The sequence below is a fragment of the Tachysurus vachellii genome, chromosome 3, assembly GCF_030014155.1.
Source record: "Tachysurus vachellii isolate PV-2020 chromosome 3, HZAU_Pvac_v1, whole genome shotgun sequence".
In the NCBI taxonomy this organism is placed as follows: Eukaryota; Metazoa; Chordata; class Actinopteri; order Siluriformes; family Bagridae; genus Tachysurus; species Tachysurus vachellii.
Window position 1 is genome coordinate 33478199 of NC_083462.1, and position 20000 is coordinate 33498198.

Below are 20000 nucleotides of genomic sequence, written 5' to 3' on the forward strand. Positions count from 1 at the left end.
TGTTGGAGTGTGTGTGTGGGGGGGATTAGTGATCATTCAGCTACAAGGGCATTAGTGAGATCAGACACTGATGTTGGAGTGTGTGTGTGGGGGGGATTAGTGATCGTTCAGCTACAAGAGCATTAGTGAGATCAGACACTGATGTTGGAGTGTGTCTGTGGGGATTAGTGATCATTCAGCTACAAGAGCATTAGTGAGATCAGACACTGATGTTGGAGTGTGTGTGTCTGTGGGGATTAGTGATCATTCAGCTACAAGGGCATTAGTGAGATCAGACACTGATGTTGGAGTGTGTGTGTGTGGGGGGGGGATTAGTGATCGTTCAGCTACAAGAGCATTAGTGAGATCAGACACTGATGTTGGAGTGTGTCTGTGGGGATTAGTGATCATTCAGCTACAAGAGCATTAGTGAGATCAGACACTGATGTTGGAGTGTGTGTCTGTGGGGGTTAGTGATCATTCAGCTACAAGAGCATTAGTGAGATCAGACACTGATGTTGGAGTGTGTGTGTGGGGATTAGTGATCATTCAGCTTCAAGAGCATTAGTGAGATCAGACACTGATGTTGGAGTGTGTGTGTGGGGATTAGTGATCATTCAGCTTCAAGAGCATTAGTGAGATCAGACACTGATGGTGTAAGAGTGAGGAGGTCTGGTGTTCAGTTGGTGTTCCAGTTCATCACAAAGGTGTTCAGTGGGGTTGAGTCAGAGTCAGGGCTCTGTGCAGGACACTCGAGTTCTTCCACTCCAACATTAACACACCGTGTCTTCATGGAGCTCTGTGCTTTGTGCACAGGAACATTGTCACGCTGGAACAGTGTCTGAGTCTCTTTACTTTCTGTTCACACCTGATTTTAATATCTGTCCTTGGAGATCCTGTTACTGTCCTTTATTTCATCTGTTTTCCCACGGTATTTATTCTCAGGCAGAACTGTCATAGGAGTCGTATCATGTATACCTTTAAACCTGGTGATCACATGGCCCGAGAAGCTAAGAAACATGAATAAACTGGAGATGAGAAGACAAATAAGCTTCTATAAGCAGCTGTCGTTACTACGCTATCGTTACTAGTTTGTGTAAAAGTTCAGGAGCTCAAACGTTCTCGTTGCAGGAGCAGGGACACTGGTGATTAGTCCTTTATTTCTGTCTGGACACAACGTGAGTCTCTCGCATTCGCATTTTAGATTTGACGATCACACCAGTAACATCGGACTCGTCCGTATTTAAAGCTGATTGTTTAGCCAGTGAAGACTTTTTGGTGGGGAAAACCCACATATGGGTGCGACGGTCAGAACAAACATGTCAGTTCTGCTCTATGTCCACGTCTGAATCATAACACCGTGTAAAGTAACCACTATGATCGAGTTGCGGTGCGAACAAAAGTGACCTGAGCTCTAATAAACATAGCCACGAGGTTGCTTACGGCTGCTTTAATTTCATGGCCACTTCCTAACCGCTTCATTTAAAAAGATTTAAAGCTGCGTGTGAACACGTCCTTTACGTCGCTTTCGTCTCAGCAGGTGAAACGGTGTAAAGCTTTTTTTTTTTTTTTTTTTCTTGAATATGATGCCTTCTGTAACATTTCTGAATCTTTACATATTTGGCAGACGATCTTTACTCTACCTGTAAGCGCAGCGAAGAAAAAGCGCTGATAAAAGAGCAGAGGAAGAACGAGAGTCGTGTGAAATGTCGCTTGTTAACGCTCTCCACGTGCGACTGCGGTGTTTCTGTAACAGTAAAAACAGGATGCTGATGGTCGGTGTTGTTGTCACACTGATTGTTTTTCTCTCAGGCTGCAGCCTCTAAAGCTCTAACCTGATGATTATTTCACACGATTACATTTGTGGAGTTCAGACTTCTGAGGAATCGAGATTGGACCTGATTTAACGTTTCTGATTTCATATATAAATTTGTATAACGCTTTTAACATGTCACATTGTCTCAAAGCAGCTTTACAGCAGAATAGAAACAATCAAAAAATGTTTAAGGTTTAGTTATTATTTATCTCTAACATTTATCCCCATATGTTAGGGTTATTCTCTGAGGTGACGGTGGCATTAAAAAAAACTCCCTGAGGTGATATGAGGAAGAAACCTTGAGAGGAACCAGACTGGGTTACACTGGACAGTAAATAACGTCCTTTCTACAACAATCATGTGAAGATCCTCTTCCTTTAATTGTAACCGTGTGCTCGTTGGCTTCTGCTTGAGAACTTCAGGCTCTAATGTCTACAAAGCAAATCAGTTTTTGCCAAGTAATATTCCAGCAAAATGAGCAGTTCTTTTATTTATGTGGGTCAATTTGTGTCTCTGTCTGCATGAGTTAAAATAAATAAAGTGCTAAAAAATAAAGTAAAAAATAAAAGTAAATAAAGTTAATTATGTGCTAGTGTGGGTCTGTCTGTGTGTGTCTGTTTGTGTGTCTATTTGTCTGTCTGTGTGTGTCTGTTTGTGTGTCTATTTGTCTGTCTGTGTGTGTCTATTTGTCTGTGTGTGTCTATTTGTCTGTGTGTGTCTATTTGTCTGTGTGTGTCTATTTGTCTGTGTGTGTCTATTTGTCTGTGTGTGTCTATTTGTCTGTGTGTGTCTATTTGTCTGTGTGTGTCTATTTGTCTGTGTGTGTCTATTTGTCTGTCTGTGTGTGTCTATTTGTCTGTCTGTGTGTGTCTATTTGTCTGTCTGTGTGTGTCTATTTGTCTGTCTGTGTGTGTCTATTTGTCTGTCTGTGTGTGTCTATTTGTCTGTCTGTGTGTGTCTATTTGTCTGTCTGTGTGTGTCTATTTGTCTGTCTGTGTGTGTCTATTTGTCTGTCTGTGTGTCTATTTGTCTGTCTGTGTGTGTCTATTTGTCTGTCTGTGTGTGTCTATTTGTCTGTCTGTGTGTGTCTATTTGTCTGTGTGTCTCTATTTGTCTGTGTGTCTCTATTTGTCTGTGTGTCTCTATTTGTCTGTGTGTCTCTATTTGTCTGTGTGTCTGGCTGTGTGGGTCTTTGTGTGTGTGTCTGGCTGTGTGGGTCTTTGTGTGTGTGTCTGTCTGGGTGGGTCTTTGTGTGTGTGTCTGTCTGGGTCTTTGTGTGTGTGTCTGTCTGTGTCTTTGTGTGTGTGTGTCTGTCTGTGTCTTTGTGTGTGTGTGTCTGTCTGTGTCTTTGTGTGTGTGTCTGTCTGTGTCTTTGTGTGTGTGTCTGTCTGTGTCTTTGTGTGTGTGTCTGTCTGTGTCTTTGTGTGTGTGTCTGTCTGTGTCTTTGTGTGTGTGTGTCTGTCTGTGTCTTTGTGTGTGTGTGTCTGTCTGTGTCTTTGTGTGTGTGTCTGTCTGTGTCTTTGTGTGTGTGTGTCTGTCTGTGTCTTTGTGTGTGTGTCTGTCTGTCTGTCTGTGTCTTTGTGTGTGTGTCTGTCTGTCTGTCTGTGTCTTTGTGTGTGTGTCTGTCTGTCTGTCTGTGTCTTTGTGTGTGTGTGTCTTTGTGTGTCTGTGTCTTTGTGTGTCTGTGTCTTTGTGTGTCTGTGTCTTTGTGTGTGTGTCTGTCTGTGTCTTTGTGTGTGTGTGTCTGTCTGTGTCTTTGTGTGTGTGTGTGTGTGTGTCTCTGTGTCTTTGTGTGTGTGTGTGTGTGTGCGTCTCTGTGTGTGTGTCTCTGTGTGTGTGTCTGTCTGTGTCTTTGTGTGTGTGTCTGTCTGTGTCTTTGTGTGTGTGTGTCTGTCTGTGTCTTTGTGTGTGTGTGTCTGTCTGTGTCTTTGTGTGTGTGTGTCTGTCTGTGTCTTTGTGTGTGTGTGTGTCTGTCTGTGTCTTTGTGTGTGTGTCTGTCTGTCTGTCTGTGTCTTTGTGTGTGTGTCTGTCTGTCTGTCTGTGTCTTTGTGTGTGTGTCTGTCTGTCTGTCTGTGTCTTTGTGTGTGTGTCTGTCTGTCTGTGTCTTTGTGTGTGTGTGTCTGTCTGTCTGTGTCTTTGTGTGTGTGTGTCTGTCTGTCTGTGTCTTTGTGTGTGTGTGTGTGTCTGTCTGTGTCTTTGTGTGTGTGTGTGTGTGTGTCTCTGTGTCTTTGTGTGTGTGTGTGTGTGTGTGTCTCTGTGTGTGTGTCTCTGTGTGTGTGTCTCTGTGTGTGTGTGTCTCTGTGTGTGTGTGTCTTTGTGTGTCTGTCTGTGTGTGTGTGTGTGTGTGTGTGTGTGTGTGTATAAATAAATAAATAGTTTGTGTATACTTGCTGTATATCTGCTGTGTGTATTGTGATCTTGCTGTACTCTTGTTGCTTGGTTGCTTGCACGTGTTTTTATTTTTTTTAACTGTAGCTGTGACTCGTTTCTTTCAGCAGCTGTTGGAAAACTGAAGTTTACGATGTTTTTATGCCTGTGGGAACAGTTGGTGATCGCAGCAGGAAAATAATTCTGACTGAACGGACACTGGGTTATAAAGCGGAGTTTATTACAGGCTCAGTGCTCAGTGTGGGAGTAGATATGAACTTTATTTTCTGTAAGAAGCAGCCATGCTGAACTCTATTGATTTTGTGGAATCTAGTTTTTGGTTATAGTGAAGGTGCCGCTGGGAACACAGAGAATCTGAAAAATAGGTAGAACATGATGATGATGATGATGATGATGATAAAAAAATCATGGCCTCAACATGACCGTATTAAAGCGCAGCCTCTTATTTGTTTATTGAATAGAGACCGTCTCCTTTAAAGGTGGGGTCTCCGTTGTTTGAAAGCCAATGTTTGTAATCACCAAAACAAACACGCCCCTAACCCAAATGGGTCCCACCCCTGTATCGATGGCTCCGCCCACACACACATACATAATCCAGGCAACTAATGGAAAGAAATGTCTTTATCATAGCTGAAGGGAAGAACAATACGATTGTAGATAAACAAACAAGCAAAAATGACACACAAACATAATCATGTAAAGGACAAAGACATATATTAGTTCTGTGTAACAAAGCAAAACCAACGTTACTCACCTATCGAGAAGGAAAAAAGCACCTCGGCGTCTTAAGTAAAGTTGGTCACATATTCACAGATTGGAGTTTCCTGAGTCAATAACTCCTGAGCTAAACACTGTTACTACACAAATAACACCTCTTTTCTATCGTAGTAATGTAGAGACACAGCTACAACCCAATTGTCCTCAAAATCAGCTTTCCTCCACGGTGGACAAAATACACAAGTCTCTATGTGCGAACGACTGAGAGACAGATTCCAAGGGACCGTCTGCAAAGTGCAAAACTCGAAAAGCGAATACTAAAAAACAGTCAATAACTTCACTGTAATACACTGTACTGTTACCAGCTCACACATCACTGTAATACACTGTACTGTTACCAGCTCACACATCACTGTAATACACTGTGCTGGTAACAGTGCTGGTCTTTTTAATACATACGGCCAACTTTACTTAATATTTAATATGCGGCTAACTTTACTTAAGTCCCTCGGCGTCCCATCGCAGGCCTTCCTGCTCCTTCAGTTCTCTCCAGCGCTGGAAAGCTGATCCTATATTAACACGTCCTACTTCTTACCTTATCGTAAGTCTTTCTTCACTTCCTTTCTTTGTTTTTATCCTCCATGTCAATGTTAAAACCGCTTTCTGCTAATGTCACACATGCGCACTGAACACTCTCCGCCCATATTGACAAGACACGCCTCTTTCTGCTCATTGGCTACACGTTTGTTTTGTTTTTGTTTTGTTTGGCGGCCCGACTCAGATTTCTGAAGCATTTCTCAAACAACGGAGACCCCACATTTAATTTATCATGTGTTCAACATCACACTAGGTCTTTAAAGCCACCTGTACACACAGTATGTTGTATAAATGTTTCATTTTATTGTAAAATAATTTCATCAAAAATAAAGTATCCAGGTTTTTTTAATACCGTATATACAAAATCTGTTTATTTTAAATATTTGCGTGGCGTCGGGTCGTGGGTAAAGATGAGGACGTTTTCCTGTCAGTCATGTCTTAGACAAGCCCCAATGGCCCTCCAAGAGATGTTTGATTTTCTTGTTGTTCTTTGTGTTGCTTGGTTAATAATAATAATAATGATGATGATGATGATGATGATGATGATAAAGTAATTGTGATTTTATCGCTTATGCTAAATTGAAGCTCAACAATTTTCAAATCGCTAGATGACTTGTGTTGAGGAAGTGTTGATCAACGATGCAATAAATCAATAAGTCTTAATGAAAGTGTTGTTTTTATTAATGAATGAATTATCGCTGAGAGTGAAGGAGGTTACGGCTTTAATACAAGTGAGTGAGAAAGCTGAGACAGAGAGAGGAGACAGACAGTGAGCCAGTCAGACTGAGACACAGGGAGAGTAAGAGAGCAGACAGAGAGGCAGAGTGAGGGAGCAGACGGGCGGACAAACGGAGAGGCAGAGTGAGGGAGGAGACGGAGAGGCAGAGTGAGGGAGAGGACAAGCGGACAGACGGAGAGGCAGAGTGAGGGAGCTGACGGGCGGACAAACGGAGAGGCAGAGTGAGGGAGGAGACGGAGAGGCAGAGTGAGGGAGAGGACAAGCGGACAGACGGAGAGGCAGAGTGAGGGAGAGGCAGAGTGAGGGAGAGGACAGGCAGACAGATGGACAAACGGAGAGGCAAAGTGAGGGAGAGGCAGAGTGAGGGAGCAGACGGGCGGACAAACGGAGAGGCGAAGTGAGGGAGCAGACGGAGAGGCAGAGTGAGGGAGAGGACAGACGGAGAGGCAGAGTGAGGGAGAGGCAGAGTGAGGGAGCAGACGGGCAGACAGACGGACAGACGGAGTGGCAGAATGAGGGAGAGGACAGGCAGACAGACGGAGAGGCAGAGTGAGGGAGCAGACAGACGGAGAGGCAGAGTGAGGGAGCAGACAGAGGCAGAATGAGGGGGAGGACAGGCAGACAGACGGAGAGGCAGAGTGAGGGAGAGGCAGAGTGAGGGAGCAGACGGGTGGACAAACGGAGAGGCAGAGTGAGGGAGAGGACAGGCCGTCAGACGAGGCAGAGTGAGGGAGAGGCAGAGTATAGGAACAGACAGGCGGACAAGCAGAGAGGCAGAGTGAGGGAGCGGACAGATGGAGAGGCAGAGTGAGGGAGAGGCAGAGTGAGGGAGAGGCAGAGTGAGGGAGAGGACAGACGGAGAGAGAGGACAGACGGAGAGGCAGAGTGAGGGAGCGGACAGACGGAGAGAGAGGACAGACGGAGAGGCAGAGTGAGGGAGCGGACAGACAGACAGACGGAGGGAGCAGAGTGAGGGAGCAGAGTGAGGGAGCAGACAGACAGACGGAGAGGCAGAGTGAGGGAGCGGACAGACAGACAGACGGAGAGGCAGAGTGAGGGAGCGGACAGACAGACAGACGGAGAGGCAGAGTGAGGGAGCGGACAGACAGACAGACGGAGAGGCAGAGTGAGGGAGCGGACAGACAGGCAGACGGAGAGGCAGAGTGAGGGAGCGGACAGACAGACAGACGGAGAGGCAGAGTGAGGGAGCGGACAGACAGACAGACGGAGAGGCAGAGTGAGGGAGCGGACAGACAGACAGACGGAGAGGCAGAGTGAATGAGCGGACAGACAGACAGACGGAGAGGCAGAGTGAGGGAGCGGACAGACAGACAGACGGAGAGGCAGAGTGAATGAGCGGACAGACAGACAGACGGAGAGGCAGAGTGAATGAGCGGACAGACAGACAGACGGAGAGGCAGAGTGAGGGAGCGGACAGACAGACAGACGGAGAGGCAGAGTGAGGGAGCGGACAGACAGACAGACGGAGAGGCAGAGTGAGGGAGCGGACAGACAGACAGACGGAGAGGCAGAGTGAGGGAGCGGACAGACAGACAGACGGAGAGGCAGAGTGAGGGAGCGGACAGACAGACAGACGGAGAGGCAGAGTGAGGGAGCGGACAGACAGACAGACGGAGAGGCAGAGTGAGGGAGCGGACAGACAGACAGACGGAGAGGCAGAGTGAGGGAGCGGACAGACAGACAGACGGAGAGGCAGAGTGAGGGAGCGGACAGACAGACAGACGGAGAGGCAGAGTGAGGGAGCGGACAGACAGACAGACGGAGAGGCAGAGTGAGGGAGCGGACAGACAGACAGACGGAGAGGCAGAGTGAGGGAGCGGACAGACAGACAGACGGAGAGGCAGAGTGAGGGAGCGGACAGACAGACAGACGGAGAGGCAGAGTGAGGGAGCGGACAGACAGACAGACGGAGAGGCAGAGTGAGGGAGCGGACAGACAGACAGACGGAGAGGCAGAGTGAGGGAGCGGACAGACAGACAGACGGAGAGGCAGAGTGAGGGAGCGGACAGACAGACAGACGGAGAGGCAGAGTGAGGGAGCGGACAGACAGACAGACGGAGAGGCAGAGTGAGGGAGCGGACAGACAGACAGACGGAGAGGCAGAGTGAGGGAGCGGACAGACAGACAGACGGAGAGGCAGAGTGAGGGAGCGGACAGACAGACAGACGGAGAGGCAGAGTGAGGGAGCGGACAGACAGACAGACGGAGAGGCAGAGTGAGGGAGCGGACAGACAGACAGACGGAGAGGCAGAGTGAGGGAGCGGACAGACAGACAGACGGAGAGGCAGAGTGAGGGAGCGGACAGACAGACAGACGGAGAGGCAGAGTGAGGGAGCGGACAGACAGACAGACGGAGAGGCAGAGTGAGGGAGCGGACAGACAGACAGACGGAGAGGCAGAGTGAGGGAGCGGACAGACAGACAGACGGAGAGGCAGAGTGAGGGAGCAGACAGAGAAATTAAACATTGTGTTTGTTGCTAAACTGCTGTGTTACAAATGGAATAATATGTTGTTTTAGAAAAAGAACCTAAAACACCGTTATTCATGACACAGATCTGCTTTAAAGCTTTTGAATAACCGTGTGGTTAAAAGTGACGTCTCGCGCTAATGCTAACACTAGCTAACATGCTAACTGCAGGTGAACCGCCACAGGAGACGTGTTAAATGAGTTAAACAAAAGAAATCTACCTCTAAAAACCTGTGATCTAAATCATCACCTGGATATGATGGTAAAATATCAGCAGTGAGAGGTTATATAGAGGTTATGTGACGTAATAAACAGCACTGGACTTCCAGCAGTCAAGAGAATTGTGTTCTGGAACTCGGTCCCTGAGACGGCTGGAGTTCGGACTACAGAAGCGCGACTGAAGACGCGAGGCCGCTGATCTCACTACGAGATTTTCTGCCTTTCTTTATTTATTTAATGGAGAGGAACAGAGGCAGCAGTCAGTCCGAGGCTGATATTGTGGCAGTACTAACAGTGATGTCTCAGATGGAGCTTGTAGATCAGTGAAGACCCTCTGTCTTCTCCTCCATACTGAGACACGGCGCTTTTTGTGAGTCGCTTCTTTTGACATGCGTCGAGTTCACAATACAGAAGTGGCATTCAGACCAGCGGCGATTCATAGGAGGAATTGTGTGCCTCTGACTCCTACACGTTTTTACGACTGGGCACAGAGACCCTTTCTGAATACCAGCCCTGGGAGCAGCTGCACCCTGAAGCCTCGCTGCTGCTCAACTCCTTTAGTGCCTCAGTTTATTAAAAGAAAACAATCCTGCTAATGAAACTATGGAGAAACTTGTGGATCTTAATGAACTTCACCGTTCGGTCTTACGTTACTGTGTGTGTGTGTGTGTGTGTGTGTGTGTGTGTGTGTGTGTGTGTGTGTGTGTGTGTGTGTGTGTGTGTGTGTGTGAGATCCACTTCACTGCTCTTTTGAGCACTGTGATGTGGCACAAGAGGCAACACACACTTTGTGGTTTTAGACTTATTGCCCCTTGTTTGCCCCCACCTCCAGTGACCATATAAGGTCAAATCTGAGCCAGCTGCTCTAGGCTCGATCCTGTTATTTATTTATTTATTTATTTATTTATTTATTTTATTGTGTGTCAACATTTTCAAAGCATTTAAAAAAAAAAAATCATATTTACTGATTTGATTTTTGGATTTGATGCCATAATTCTTGAGTGCGAGACGATCCGGATACACAGCTGAGGTTTTCTTTAAAAACCTTTTATTTCACCCACTCCGTTTTTAAGATATCGCTCTGTCACCGACACGACATTTAGCCGTCAATTAGTCTTTTTTTTTTTTTACTCTTTGACTTCAGTGGAATTTTGTGGCCGTGGCTAAACCTAATCAGCGTGAACGTTCTTGGCAAGTCTAAAGCTTATTTGGCAATTTTTCAAAGTATGCCCACACGATGATGGAGAAAATCAGCAATGAAACGTCTGTAGATCTGGTGGTTCAGTTTTACCCCCAACACACAGCTTCACTTCTAGATGGACGTCTGTACAGGACGTCACACTGTGCCGCTGTTCAGAAGAAACAGTTGCTGAACAAAATTCACTAATTTAGTAGAAAATCCAACAATGGGAAATCTCTGGGAAAACACGTGTGCATGCACGTGTGTGTGGGGGTGGGGTGTGTGTGCATGATGTGGGTGTGTGTGCATGGTGTGTGTGCATGGTGTGTGTGCATGATGTGCATGCATGTGTGTGTGCATTGTGTGTGTGCATTGTGTGTGTGCATTGTGATTATGTGTGTGTGTGCATTGTGTGTGTGTGTGCATTGTGTGTGTGTGTGTGCATTGTGTGTGTGTGTGCATTGTGTGTGTGTGTGTGTGTGTGTGCATTGTGTGTGTGTGTGTGTGCATTGTGTGTGTGTGTGTGTGTGTGTGCATTGTGTGTGTGTGTGTGTGTGTGTGCATTGTGTGTGTGTGTGTGTGTGCATTGTGTGTGTGTGTGTGTGCATTGTGTGTGTGTGTGTGTGCATTGTGTGTGTGTGTGTGTGCATTGTGTGTGTGTGTGTGTGCATTGTGTGTGTGTGTGTGTGTGCATTGTGTGTGTGTGTGTGTGTGCATTGTGTGTGTGTGTGTGCATTGTGTGTGTGTGTGTGCATTGTGTGTGTGTGTGTGCATTGTGTGTGTGCATTGTGTGTGTGTGTGTGTGCATTGTGTGTGTGTGTGTGTGCATTGTGTGTGTGTGTGTGCGTGTGCAGTGTGTGTGTGTGTGTGCATTGTGTGTGTGTGTGTGCATTGTGTGTGTGTTCTCATGGTGTGTGTGTGTGTTCATGCTGCGTGCATGCGTGTGTGTGCGTACATGCATGTGTGTGTGTGTGCATGATGTGTGCGTGTGTGTGTGGATGTTTTAAATTCCTCAGTGTGCTCGAGGACATTCCCAGCAGTGGTGTTCTCTGTAAGCAGTCGCTGTGTGTCCTGTAGAAGGCAGAATTCCGAGCGTTCGGCGTCTGATCTAGAAAAGGTTTTATCTGTTTATTTTGTGTCTCTCGCTCATCTCCTACAGCATCTTTTATCTCTGTCCATCTATGTAGTTTATCCAGGAGGCCATCGGTGTGACAGGGAGACACATTTCAGTTCAGTGGCCAGATTTTGGCCAGATTTGGTCTGATTGTTCTGTTTTAACTGTTATTTACTTACTGAAATTACTGCAGACCGTGTGCTAAGATTTCTGACAGCAAATAACCGGAGCACCACGAACACAACCTAATGAGTCTAGAGAGCAGCAGATGTGAGAGAATGTGATTTTACTGGTTTACTTTGTACAGTGTGGGGAAAACAAACCCTACTACACATGAAAGCGTTAGCATCATGAGCTTGAACTCATGCGAAGGGGAAGCGAGCACACGGACGTCCCAGGCTGTGTTTACAACCGCAGCTATTGACCTGACCACAGAAGTCCTTTACTGAACAAGTGACTGCTGAAGGATTTGTAGTTTCTTATTATTATTATTATTGTGGCAAGATGTTTGGAAAACCCCTTTTAAATAGAACTGTTTAATAATAGTTTTTTTTTTTTTAAATTAATGATGTATTAGTCACTCGCAATATATATATATATAGTTTTTAAACTAACCGAGCATGACCTGGTTTCCATGGTGACTGTTGACATTTAGGAAAGCGGTGAAGTCGTAAGCAGGGATCCACGAGCTCAGATGGTGACACTTTGTTCCATCAGGTCCATCGTCTGCACAATTGCAGGCTGTTTCTTGTAGAACATAGCATTTTTTTTTGTGCCTGTCTGCGATTTCCTTCTGGACGACGATCTTCTCGTGTTACAGCACATGTTGCAGCGTTCTGCTTGTCAAGGATCGATCCAGGTTCAGCGCGAGCGAGTTTGACGTGTTTAAGATGCCGCAGCTGCAGAAGCTAAGAGTCGTCGCTTCATCGCTTCTCGTATCTCACAGATCCCAAGTTTCGGTGTTGCTAAGATGAACGGAAAATTCCACCATTGAGCTGTGAACATTTTCTGGGTTATTTATTTATTTATTTATTTATTTATTTTAGTACCTGAATTTGACCAGAAAAAACAACAAAATATCAGCAGCTGCTGAACTCGTACAGCGTCTGTCTCGGGGTTCACTAAACTGCCCAGAGACCCTTTTGTAACCCAGTTGATCAGGCCAGCTACGTATAGAATCCTCAAGCTTTGCAGTGTCAATATTTAAAAATAAATTATTTTGTCCTATTGCCAAAATGTTGCTACAGTGAAATCATGGATCCCTAAGGATAAAGTCAGGGGTGACTGTGGCAAGGAAAAACTCCCTTATGCCCCCTTTTCCCCCGAGGCAGTTTGAGTGCTGGTTCGGCGCCTAATTTAGAACCAGTTCTTTCTGTTTCGACAGCCAAAGCACCGGCTCTGAACCAGGAAAAGTGGTTCTTAAGTAGCACCAAAACGTTACTGGTCTAGACTTAAGAACCGCTTGTGTCAGGGGCTGTGGGCGGGGTTGTGGGCGGGGCTACTGTGACCAACAAGTCAAAAGAGAACATCGTTAAATCAGGATTCGCCGCGTTTTGGATGCCAATCTAGGTTCGCAAAGTAATGAGCATTAACAGTAAAGCAATATACAGTGACGTAAGACTTGGCTCTGTGATGGCTCTCTAACACACGGAAAGGCAAACCGGTTCGCCAGTAGAACCAACTTCGCACCAGGACCAGCACCTGGCTCTTTCTGGTGGAAAACGGGGCATTATTAGATGATACGAGAAGAAGAAACGTTGAGAGGAACCAGACCCAGAAGAAAAAAGCTCATCCTCAGACGGGTGACTCTTAAGAGTGGAGACTCTTTTTACACCCATACACTATATAGACGCTTGTAAATTGTGTAACCAGGAGCTTTTGCGTAACTTGGAACTAAACGAAACACGTAACACAAGATTCACACCTGGTGTTAACATCCAGAGATCTGAAAGCATCTCCGACGAGCATTTCTGATCGGATTTCTTACATCCTTTCCGCCGGATGAAGTTTGCCGCACGTTCGTAACGTCAGTCTCGGTCCAGTGCATTTGTTGTCGGGCGGAAAAATCCTGCACTTGTACAGGCTCTCAAATGTTTCATTTACTTACAAATGAAGGAGGGATTAGATGAGGAGCGAAGCTATGAAAAGGGGCTTTTGTTCTAGTGTCACCTTCATCCACCCGCCCTGTTTTGTTCAGTGTGATTTCCTTGTAATAACTGCATTTTCCTATCAGTCAGTTTGTCATTTGAATATTTGCATCCCAGACATTCAAATGTGGTTCGAGTGATCACATGACACTGGACACATTGGACCTTGTTGCACACTAACACTCACTAAAGCCCAGTGCTGATGGAACCTGCATGTAAATATACTTTCATAAAGACTTTGTTAAATCCTAAAGCTTTTTAGAATGAACACCAGAATAGAGAATACTTTAGAGTTTATGTTACAGGTTAGTCTCTGCTTCCAAATGATGTCTTTATTTATTTATTTATTTATTTATTTATTTTAAAACATGAAATTTCAGCAATAAATGTTTTGATATTCTTAGTGTGTTATTGTGCAACTGCTGACTGTGTGTGTGTGTGTGTGCGAGCGAGCGAGTGAGTGCGAGCGAGTGAGTGAGTGAGTGTGCGAGTGAGTGAGTGCGAGCGAGAGAGCGAGCGAGTGAGAGAGAGAATGAGTGTGTGTGTGTGTGAGTGAGCTACAAAACCTGACAGATGGATAGTGATCTACAGGGAAGGGAACCAACGTTATTTCCTGTCTTCTAGTATTTCAAATGCACCCTTTTGCTGTTGCTTCCTCGAGCCATTTTAGAAAGGATTTATTTATTTATTTATATTCATTTGAAGTTTATTTGAAACACCTGTAATGTTTCATAAACTCACACTAACTATTATGCTTCACTTTTCTGAAAGCTTTTGGCATACAGATTTAATCTAATCAACTTTTTATTTGTTTATTTATTTTTAGATATCAAGAAAAATCGGATGATCTAAAAGGAATCCCACATTTTCCTCCAGATAAGGTGAGTTACTGTACAGTCACTGTGTCACGGCGTCACTGTGTCACGGCGTCACTGTGTCACGGCGTCACTGTGTCACGGCGTCACTGTGTCACGGCGTCACTGTGTCACGGCGTCACTGTGTCACGGCGTCACTGTGTCACGGCGTCACTGTGTCACGGCGTCACTGTGTCACGGCGTCACTGTGCCACTGCGTCACTGTGTCACGGTGTCACGGCGTCACTGTGCCACTGCGTCACGGCGTCACGGCGTCACGGCGTCACGGCGTCACTGTGTCACGGCGTCACTGTGTCACGGCGTCACTGTGTCACGGCGTCACTGTGTCACGGTGTCACGGCGTCACTGTGTCACGGCGTCACGGCGTCACTGCGTCACTGCGTCACGGCGTCACGGCGTCACTGCGTCACGGCGTCACTGTGTCACGTCAGTCACCAATATACTGAGGCTCCTTATTTAGTTTGCTAACAAATAATAAGCTCGATTTCTTACTATTTATCAGATTATTCTGTGTAAATATTTGACGTTCAAACCAACTATTTATTAAAGTGTGTGTACTTTAATCGTTAGATGAAGCAAGAACGTGTTGATTTTAGAAATGTATTTGTTACTCCAGCAGGCGACTGAAATCTCTGGACTAGTCTGGGGTTCAGTCCCGTGACTCAGTCAAGGTTGTTCCTCAGAACGAACGCTTCTAACCAAATATCACCTCCATCTAGATGTTTTGGCACAGAATGCTCACTTAAGCCGTTCTTATTAGCCACAGCACAGATAAACCACGCTTGGCTTTATCACCGCACCACGTGGTGCACGACGTCATCTTAAGGTTGTTAAGGATTCTATCTGAGCACAAGCCGTTGTTCTGGTGTTGAATATGAAACGCTTTCATCTTTGTCTGTTCTGTTGCTTAGTGACCAAAAGTCTACTGTAATTCAGATATATTCAAATATAGAGCAATAAAATTTATTAATGTTATGGAATGTCAGAGAGACTAGTTCCTGTTTTCACTTAAGATTTTCTCTCTCTCTCTCTTTCTCTCTCTCTCTCTCTCTCTCTCTCTCTCTCTCTCTCTCGTTCGTGCTTTCTCTCCTTCTTGTGCTCTCTCTCCCTCTTGCTCTCTCTCTCTCTCTCTTGTGCTCTCGTTCTCTCTCTCTTCTGCTTTCTCTCTCTTGCGCTCTCTCTCTTTCTCTCTCACACTTTCTCTCTCTCTCTCTCTCTCTCTCTCTCTCTCTCCTGCACTCTCTCTCTCGTGCTTTCTCTCCTTCTTGTGCTCTCTCTCTCCTTCTTGTGCTCTCTCTCTCGTGCTCTCGTTCTCTCTCTCTCGTGCTCTCGTTCTCTCTCTCTTGTGCCCTCGTTCTCTCTCTCTTGTGCCCTCGTTCTCTCTCTCTTGTGCCCTCGTTCTCTCTCTCTTGTGCTCTCGTTCTCTCTCTCTTGTGCTCTCGTTCTCTCTCTCTTGTGCTCTCGTTCTCTCTCTCGCGCTCTCTCTCTCTTGCGCTCTCTCTCTCTTGCGCTCTCTCTCTCTTTCTCTGTCTCTCTTGTTCTTTCTCTCTCTCTCGCTCTTTCTCTCTCTCTTGTGCTCTCTCTTTCTCTATCTCTCTCGCTCGTTCTCTCTCTCGTGCTCTCTCTCTCTCTCTCGCTCGTTCTCTCGCTCGTTCTCTCTCTCGTGCTCTCTCTCTTGTGCACTCTCTCTCTCTCTCTCTCTCTCTCTCTCTCTCTCTCTCTCTCTCTCTCTCTCCCTCCTTCTCTATCGCTCTCTCTCGCTCTCTCTCCCTCCTTCGCTCTCTCTCACTCTCTCGCTCTCTCTCTCTCTAAATAAAGCCACAGATGTATAAAGGGGAAACTGATTTAAAAGCCCAAACCTTGGTGATCTTCCCTGTTTGCAGAACCTGACATGGTGAAATCTGACTTGCACATTTATGGCCTTCTGGTTTTTTTAGTACCTTTAGTAAGTATATATTAGGAGCCTGTATCAGACTCAGATGTCGAAGGCCGTGGTTTTTTTTGTTTGTTTTATTTAAACTTTGTGTGTGTGTCAAGGTTCCTCAGCTATTTTTACTGTACAATAACAAATATTTTATTTAAAGAATTTTTTTTTAACTGGCTATTTGTAATGCTAACATTTTTAAATAAGCAAAAGAAACTCGGTAATAATAACAAACACTGCATTGTGGGGCATTTTCGACTCCATGGTGTCGCCCACGCCTATGTTGTTGCTGTACCTCATCTTTTCCATGTATTATTTTTTATAAATTATTCGTTTCATTCAATTTGTTGGAATTTCTGGTCTCACGGTGACGCAGCGTTCCCACCTCACGGCCGTGCCGTTCCTGATCCGGTCCTGAGCTCAGAACCACAGTGAAAAATAAAATATATATATATTAAAACACAGACAGTAACCTGTGTGAAATATACGGATGTGTTGGACGCATCAGACGTCTCGTGCCTTCTTCGCATCAACACGCTTCACGTTTAAGTTACTTGGCCTCTTCTGAATCGACAGTTTGTGAAGAGTTCTTCAGTCGGTTCGAGTAACAAAGGTGTGACAGGAAGTGGTTTTTTTTTTTTTTTTTTTTTTTTTTTTTTCTTTTTTTTTTTTTTTTTTTTTTCCAGCACCCTTTGTAATACGGTTAACCGCATCCAACAGTGTTGTTCTCTTCACATCCTCTTCTGCAAAAGTCTACCTTCTGTCTCACATCCGTATTAGTTTTTCTCTCTGCAGTGCGTGCCCTGTTTTTTTTTTTTTTTTTTTAGCTCACAGACTTCTTCACATATTCACTTTTATCTGCTTATTCACTCCGCTGAAAAGCTGAAGCCTTTCGTTTTCAGCATAAAAATGATTCCTGGGAAATTCTTTTTTCTCTCTCTCTCTCTCTCCCTTCCCATTTTTCTTCCCCCACATAGAGCAATAAAAGCTGTGAGCACAAGGAAAAAAATCTACTTTTAACGTGTTCACTCATGTCTTTCACTCGTAAAAATTCTCTCTAATCGAAGTTGAATACATCACACAGTCGTGTCACATGCAGTACAGTAGGATTTTTTTTATTTTAATTTATACTTATTTCTTTTCATCTCTTTTATAGTAAGCCTTTGCTCGACGTCACACCCGTAAGCCTGAGAAACCGCTGTCTCTGATGTGTAAATAAATACACAGGTTTTTACAATTTGTCCTCATTGTCTTTACAAACCGACGCAAACAATCTCATTGACCCTGAGCTTGTGTCTGCTGTGAGACATTTTGTTAGCCAAATGTCACCTTCGTAATGCTGTGAACGTACGGAGTCTGATCTCACTAATGCTAACTCTTGAAGGTGAACGATCACTAATCCCCACAGACGCACTCCAACGTCTCGTGGATAAAACGTTCACGGACGTCTAGAGACCGTTATAACAGCAAAAAGAGGAATAAATCTGGAACGAGATGGTCAGCAAACCTGGTCAGATGTCCACAAACTTTTGGCCATCTGATGCATCTCGATCCATCTTGTGCCCCCTGCTGGTTGCTCGGTGGAAGTGTTTATTATTATTATTATTATTATTATTATTATTATTATTATTATTATTATTTTGTTTCTGCTGTTTAATTCCACTCTAAGGTATGAACCTATAGATGTTTTTAACCCACTAAACCCCATTTCTACATCTCAGCACCTCATAGTGGAAATAATATGGATTAAATCACATGGCATTTAATTTAAAATATAACCATGGAAGTATTTTTGCACGTGTTGAAACAACTAATCAGTGTCTCCTAACCTCTCTAGCATGTGTGTATAGACATGCAAAGAATGTCGGCGCTTTGGTTTTATTTCACTCTGTTGGACAAAGGGGAAAAAAAAAGAATGTCCTCACTACCAAAATGTGCTTTTCTGGTTTTCTTCCAGTGATGGGTGTCTCTGTGGGGATTTAATCACCTGATGGCTTTACCGTTGTGGAATCTGGGAACCCTCTTAAAAAAAAGGGGGTTTTAGCTACTGCTACTGGTTAGATTTGTGTCTTTAGAGGGTTAAGAGCCGTTCTCAAGGTTCCAGCTGTTGTAGATTGGCTCCAGTCCCTCGTCCCCGTTACGGAAGCTTTTTTTTACTCCTTTCTGTTTTTACTGGATGTTCGTTACAAAGTACAAACAAGTCAAACAATAGAGCACGGTTTCATTGGCTTTGAATTAATTAATCAGCTACAATAAATGGTGATAATTATACATCATAAATCATAGTGTTCTGTAAATGGAGATATGAGCATTAGTGAGATCAGACACTGATGTTGGAGTGTGTGTGTGTGTGGGGATTAGTGATCATTCAGCTACAAGAGCATTAGTGAGATCAGACACTGATGTTGGAGTGTGTGTGTGGGGGGGATTAGTGATCATTCAGCTACAAGAGCATTAGTGAGATCAGACACTGATGTTGGAGTGTGTGTGGGGATTAGTGATCATTCAGCTACAAGAGCATTAGTGAGCTCAGACACTGATGTTGGAGTGTGTGTATGTGGGGATTAGTGATCATTCAGCTACAAGAGCATTAGTGAGATCAGACACTGATGTTGGAGTGTGTGTGGGGGGATTAGTGATCATTCAGCTACAAGAGCATTAGTGAGATCAGACACTGATGTTGGAGTGTGTGTGGGGATTAGTGATCATTCAGCTACAAGAGCATTAGTGAGATCAGACACTGATGTTGGAGTGTGTGTCTGTGGGGATTAGTGATCATTCAGCTACAAGAGCATTAGTGAGATCAGACACTGATGTTGGAGTGTGTGGGGATTCATGAGAGCATTAGTGAGATCAGACACTGATGTTGGAGTGTGTCTGTGGGGATTAGTGATCATTCAGCTACAAGAGCATTAGTGAGATCAGACACTGATGTTGGAGTGTGTGTGTGGGGATTAGTGATCATTCAGCTACAAGAGCATTAGTGAGATCAGACACTGATGTTGGAGTGTGTGTGTGGGGATTAGTGTTCATTCAGCTACAAGAGCATTAGTGAGATCAGACACTGATGTTGGAGTGTGTGTGGGGATTAGTGATCATTCAGCTACAAGAGCATTAGTGAGATCAGACACTGATGTTGGAGTGTGTGTGTGTGGGGATTAGTGATCATTCAGCTACAAGAGCATTAGTGAGATCAGACACTGATGATGTAAGAGTGAGGAGGTCTGGTGTTCAGTCGGTGTTACAGTTCATCACAAAGGTGTTCAGTGGGGTTGAGTCAGAGTCAGGGCTCTGTGCAGGACACTCGAGTTCTTCCACTCCAACATTAACACATCATGTCTTCATGGAGCTCTGTGCTTTGTGCACAGGGACATTGTCACACTGGTATAGTGATTTAGTTCTAGTGAAGGGAAACTGTAACACAGGGAAATTTGTTTGTGTGCTTCAGGCTTTTTGGGGCAGAAGTTTTGGGGGGAAAATGTGATGAATGTGATGGTCAGGGGTTCATATACCTTTGGCTATGTGTAGTGTATGATCAAAACCTCAAACATCTAGCTTCATCCAGAAACTTACTCACACCGGAGCCTTATGTATACTGGAGAAGTTGTTCCTTTTAATATGGCCAGTTGGGTTTTTCATTCTGCATTCAGATTGCCGTGTGTGTGTGTGTGTGTGTGTGTGTGTGTGTGTGTGTGTCAAGTCACTTTTATTGTCACATCACCGCAGCACATGTGCCTTGGTGAGTGAAATTCTTAGGAGCAAACTCCAGAAATTGCAGAACAGTTATACAGATATACAGGTAAAGATATAAATAATG

At 44.9% G+C, this 20000-nt stretch overlaps 1 protein-coding gene across 2 annotated transcripts in view; it reads left to right on the forward strand.

The window, feature by feature from the left end:
- The window catches only part of fam49a (family with sequence similarity 49 member A), a 32060-nt gene that overhangs the window by 3612 nt on the left and 8448 nt on the right, over positions 1 to 20000 (forward strand). The window contains exon 2 of one of the 2 annotated variants that reach the window (XM_060866878.1): positions 14211 to 14265. The gene's annotated coding sequence lies outside the window, so the exon portion shown is untranslated. Of the gene's footprint in view, positions 1 to 14210; positions 14266 to 17347; positions 17411 to 20000 lie in introns of those variants that run through there. The other variant, XM_060866879.1, reaches the window with a different exon arrangement.